Source organism: Larimichthys crocea, chromosome XVII (assembly GCF_000972845.2).
Source record: "Larimichthys crocea isolate SSNF chromosome XVII, L_crocea_2.0, whole genome shotgun sequence".
In the NCBI taxonomy this organism is placed as follows: Eukaryota; Metazoa; Chordata; class Actinopteri; family Sciaenidae; genus Larimichthys; species Larimichthys crocea.
The window spans coordinates 11,003,038-11,009,037 of NC_040027.1; positions in this window are offsets into that span (position 1 = coordinate 11,003,038).

The window sequence follows — 6,000 nt, forward strand, 5'->3', positions numbered from 1 at the left end:
TACATGTTCACGTGTCCCTGTAGTCCTGTGGAGGTATGCCAGCTTCCTCCTGACATCTGAACCGTTTTGCCTGCAGACTGAGAGCTCGCTGCTCTCGATGACGCCTCTGACGGACGTTTCATTGACACACAGGATGCGATAACCTTCAGGCTCCCCTCTGGAATTCATGAGGAGACATTTTATGGAGATGATTTGAATGATAATACGCAGAGACTCATGATTATGTAACATTCAGTATTAATATCGTTGTTAGACCAGACTGACTCTTTAATGACCTATAATGGCTTTACTGGAAGGCAATTCTCTTGATCATTTTATCCTTCTTGTCTCTTATTTATTTGGCGTTTGTCTTCATGTTTCAGACTATAATTCTATTTTCACAGACTTGTCTTCAACAGTTAAACATATAAACAGCTAAAAATGACAGAAATGAGCACTTTGACTCATGCTCTGTGACATTTACTGACATTTTTATTGTGTTTGTCAATCACTTTTTTACAGGCACAACAGGCAAAAACATTTTCATTCGTGCATTGATCAATTTTGATATTTTGGGCTATTTTCTTCCATACAATGTGTTTTTTGACATTTAGATTAGATTATTTTACTTCAGTTTGTCTTTTTGTGTTTGCAGATTTTACCAAAAAATTCCAAATACATAATGCCTCATTTGCTTATTTGAACATACTGTAACTTAATGTATGTTTCACTGTGGCATCTATTAGTTAAAAGTTTTACTTTACTAGTTTCTGTTTGTCTGTGCTGAGGAGGTTTTGTCCTAAAACAAACTCAAAGAAGAGCTGAGCTGAATAGAGAAGATACAGTCAGTGCAAATGTGAGTCTAATTTGTATTAATCTGCGGCCGGATTTTGATGTTCAGTTAATATGCGAAGAGCGTTTTACAAATGATCTCAGATCCATTTGAAGGTCACATTTAATTGTGTTGCAGTGTCCAGCTGGCAAAGAGCTTTTATATTTTCACATCTCCCCCAGACGGTCAAAGATATTGCGGACAGCACTGATGGTAAAATGGTCACAAGGTCAAGTTGCAGGAAGTGAGCAGCTGTGGCCGAGCAGAAGTACATGAATTTTACCATTACAACTGGAAACCGGATGTTTGACTGTTTGAAAAGTCTAACACCAGCGGCGTACCGCTTTAAAAAACAGATCATTTGTACGTTATAGTGGATAGAGCCTCATAGTCTCATAGGCCAAGAAGGCAGACCAACATTCAGTAAGAAGAAGAAGATATACTTTATTAATCCCTCGATGGGGAAATTCTTTTTTCACTCTATTTTATTTTTATTTTTTTACATGTATTTTAACCCAGACACGCACACACATGCAGTACAAGGGCATAGACATGCGGTGGAGTGATGGACAGCCAGCCAGACCAGCGCCCAGCTGGGTGCCTTGGTCAAGAGCACCTCGGCAGTGCCCAGGAGGTGAACTGGGACCTCTCCAAATACCAGTCCACCTTCCATGTGGGACTTGAACCGGCCACCCTTCGGTTCCCAAGCCAAGTCTCTATGGACTGAGCTACTGCCGCCAAGTAGGTCAGCACTTCTAGATATCGACAGCCATGCTAAACTCAAAGCTCCCACAAACCAATGCAGCAGTATCTTAGTATAAAGGAAAAAACAAACGCTCAACCTACTGACATGCCTTTGATTGAACTCATCAAACCGTCCAAAAGTTGGTGCAGGATCACTGATTTTTAAGGAAAAGAGAAACATCCCAGCGTCTTTTGATGGAAAATTATTCATGGAAGCGTTTCGAGAGACTGCAGATACTCTGCCTCAAAAGAAGCTCACATGCTTTGAATGGACATCAGCGTCCACTTTCCCTGCCTCTGTATTGAAGGGCAGGAGTTTATCTTGAAAATTAAAGGTTGGGTCAAATCCCTCCTGCTTTGGAATGAAAACACATCGCTTTGTGCAACTACATTGAAAAATGTTGTATTTCTTATTTGGTGCATTATTGAGTCCAAACATAATACTCTGCAGTATCACCAGTATCTGTCCTCAAAGCTCCAACCACCGTGGAGCTGCTCTCACAACAACAACAGCATCATTAAAAAAGAAACATGATCAGCATTATCTTTACAAGGGCCGACAACAACAGCAGCAGCAGGTACGTCCCCGCTGACTGAGAGGAAGCCTTCAGAATGAAAAATCTGTTTTCTCCTCTCTCATTAGTCCTGACCGAGGTCAGAAATGAGGACCGACGCAAAAAACTGACGAGCCGGTAAACAGAGTCAGATACAAAGATGTTTGCTGCCCCCGTTAACCCGTGCATGAGGATCACGGCTTTCAGGTTTTACCAATTTTCACAAAAAAAAGTCCTGATGACCTGTCAAGTTATTGCAAAGGTTTATATGATGTTTATTTTAGATGTAATAGTTATTACTTTGCCACCATTAAAGTGACTTTAAGTGTATGGTAAAGGACTAGTTGACACGTTGGTGTTTTATTCTTCTGCTCCGGGTCTCACTGTGCTCATATGTAGGTCAGCTAAGATAAGGACTGTTTATTGCAGTTTCTCCGATTTCCAGTCAGCGAACGCGCTGTAGATTCTCCAGCTACCTGTGACGCTGCTTGGTGTTGGGCAGCAGTCTTGTCTCCATCCACTACTGTTATACGAATATTAGGAGTTGGCAGGTGGCACCGATTCTTCAGTCGGACACCAGAAGAAAAAAGTCGCAACGTGACGTAACTAAAAGAGCGCCAGTTTCAGCCATGGGGAAACAGCTGATTAGTCATGTGTCTTAAACATTTGCCACGTCACAACTTATTCAGAAGTTTTTAGAAAAAGATATTTTTCTGAATTTGTTGTTTCCATCAAACTTTTCTAATGTGATACGTCAAAATACATTGATGGAAACCAATGTACCTGTGATTGTTAATTTTTGTTCTTCCCGATGGTTCAGTCGAAGTGAGAGATTATTGTTTATTGTGTCTCATCTTTCTCTGATTTGACTTCATGATTACTGCTTTTGTCCAAAAATGTTTTCACAGCGTTTCACCAGTTTCTTCCAAGTAAACTCCGGAGGGAAACCTTTATTTGAAGTGTGCTGAGCTCACTTGCATCGCTCTGCACCTACACACATACTGACGGCAGAGGAGAGGAGCTATTTTAAAAGGATTTGTTATTCATTTCCAAACAGATGAGGGTACTTCATAAAATATCATGTAATTCTAAGGCCTGGAAGATTGGAAATACAACATTTTATTCAAAGTTTTAATTAATGAATGACATCTTATCTCGCTGTGAACCCTGTGTCTTTGTCACTCCCGTGTTACAGCAGAGTAAGTCTACATCTTCTCTTTGTTCTGACTTGTAGCAGGCTTTAATGAGGATATCAGGTTGGAGGCAGATATCTGGCTCCTAATTATAACCTCATTCAAAGCTTGACTCCTGTGCCTCTTAGAGAGGCTCATTGATCTCTTCTGTTTACATGTTGTTGCTCCAAAGAATCAAGCTTTCTGTATGGTGACGGTTGCTATAGAGTTTCAGAGGTCCTCGGTTTAATCAGATGAGCGAGCCAAACCCTGCGCATTTCCTCCCTTTCTGATGATGTCCCGTAATTGAAGACTCGAAGCCTCGCATTAATCACCATTATCTCCAAACACTGTTCACATTCTTTCCATTAGGGTGGCTGCCATTCATTAACGTGATTTGTTGCTTAAGGTGCAGCATCAGACTTAAGAGCATGTTATGGCATGTTAATGTGTGGGAAAAAAAAACATTTGAGCAATTGTTGCAACATCAAACCAGATTTTCTGTACCAAACCTTCAGGTAATCTTTTAGATAATTGTCAAGATAATCAAAATGATATCACGGGATGGCGCATGAATAATCTTTTAAACTTTTTGTGTCATTTAATGGTAACAATAATAAGTGTGTGGTTGTGAAACAGTCACAGTTTGGTTCAGTTTCAACAACAAAACTAGTTGGTTGGGTTGAGGAAAACATCGCATTGTGTACTTTATGCAAGTTAAATCATACGTTACATAAGTCACCGCTGAGAAATGGCAAGAAATGACAAAAGCTTAAAAAGTGTAATAACATTCAAAACACTCGTGTTAGTTGCCATTTGTTATACGCCATTTGGTGATAATGGACTGAGATATTACGTTCGATAATTGTTGATGGGATCCATCTTCTGAGGAACGTGAATATTTTATGGCACTCCATCGTAGCGCCATAAAAAATAAAGTCTAGTTGTTGAGATATTTCTTATCTCAACAACTAGACTCCTTCGTAGAGATGCAGAAACAGAGAGAAACAGATGTTTGTTGTTGCTGTAGAGACATAAATGGAGCTTTTGGGAGGTGAATGCATGTCCCTCAAAGTGCCAATATTAAAGCTGCAAATCAGTGACTTCAGTATCAGCATGAAAAACAAAGTAGAAAGTTAACAGAAGGCCGCCAGTTGCAGTGAGACGCGGCAGCCTGCGGGGGATCGATCAGCGCTTTCTCACTAAAAGCCACGTCTCTTGGTCCCATTATGGGTAAACACATCTCTTTTTATTGTGATGGATAAATCAGCTACAGTCCCACGTGGGGCAGCTTTTTCTCTGAGCTCGACATCAGACACACGCACGACTTTATTATTCTTTATTATAATCAGGTTTCATGCAGCCAACTTCTTATATCACTTTCTAATTTTTCAATCACACACTTCCACATTCACATGTCAACTTCACTTCTGTCACATGTCTCCGCTGCCTTGGCTGGTGTATAAAGGAGAACATCACCACTGAGGGAGAAATGATTTTGAAGCTGAAAATAAGACGGCGTTAACCTTTCCGGTGCTAAATTATGCAGATGTAACATTGGCCAGCCACCCCCTTTGTGAATACTTTCCATGACAGCCAGAGAGGAATATGCTCATCATGCTGGATGTAGATCAGGGTCCCACAGGTGCTGATGACATACAAATCTCAAATAATATCCAAAGATCACCCCATTCACACTGCTGCGAATTAATTCCAGACTCTAGAGACATGAGCCATACAAACCCCTCTAAAGACAACTGTATTCGGCCATCAGCATGTGTGCTTTAATGGCACATTTATGAGCTCTAATGCTGATAAGTAATTGAAAGAGCATATGGCTATGAGAGCCATAATTCTCACCCGCTGGAGAGGGGGGGCAATAAAAGCCTTTTCTTCTCATGGGAGGAGAGGAGAAGTTTTTTTTATGGATCTGAATTGATTAAAAGTGGACTCCATAAAAACTTTAATACACGTGTGACCTTTAATGCAAATGTCTTAATAAAAGGGAAGAGGCAGAAGAAGAAAAAAAAACCCCATTCATAAAAATAAATAAGTACATAAACAGTCCCAGTTCAGGTCATGAATAATATATTCACAATAAAACAAACCACAACGCCTCGACTCCATGAAATGGATCAAACAGAATGAGAGAGCTTCCCTGTGAGCGACCAATGAAACTTTTACTGTCCACAGAAACACGCGTTTGACAGAACGACACAAAAATGAGATCTGAATAGATTTATCAGAATCTGTGCTGATGACAGGCTGAGCAGAGACACGTCACCGTCACTTCCAGTCTATCAGGACTGATAATATTTGTTCCTCTTCCCATTGGAAGCTTCCTGTCTGCACGCAGCAAGGACGAATGTGTTCGGAGCTGAGATGGATAACAAGGACACAAAGTCTATCACAGAGCAGAGTATTATTACTTCTAAGGATCGGCAGAGAAGCCAGTGTAATGTATTAGTGTTTTACGAGTGCTGTATTTCACTGTGTGGTCTCTGCGAGGACGTTTGTCTTCCACCCTTTGCATGACATGAACTGAATATATAGATTATATATTTATGGCTTCTCATCTGCTCAAACAGTTTGTCAAATGCACGGTGGTTCACACGAGGTGCAGGGACGGGATTACATTAAATGGAAATCCTTCCCAGCCACTATTAGAGAACATACAGCAAATCTAGAGCCTGTTTAAAGGAACGTTTCATAGAAATTA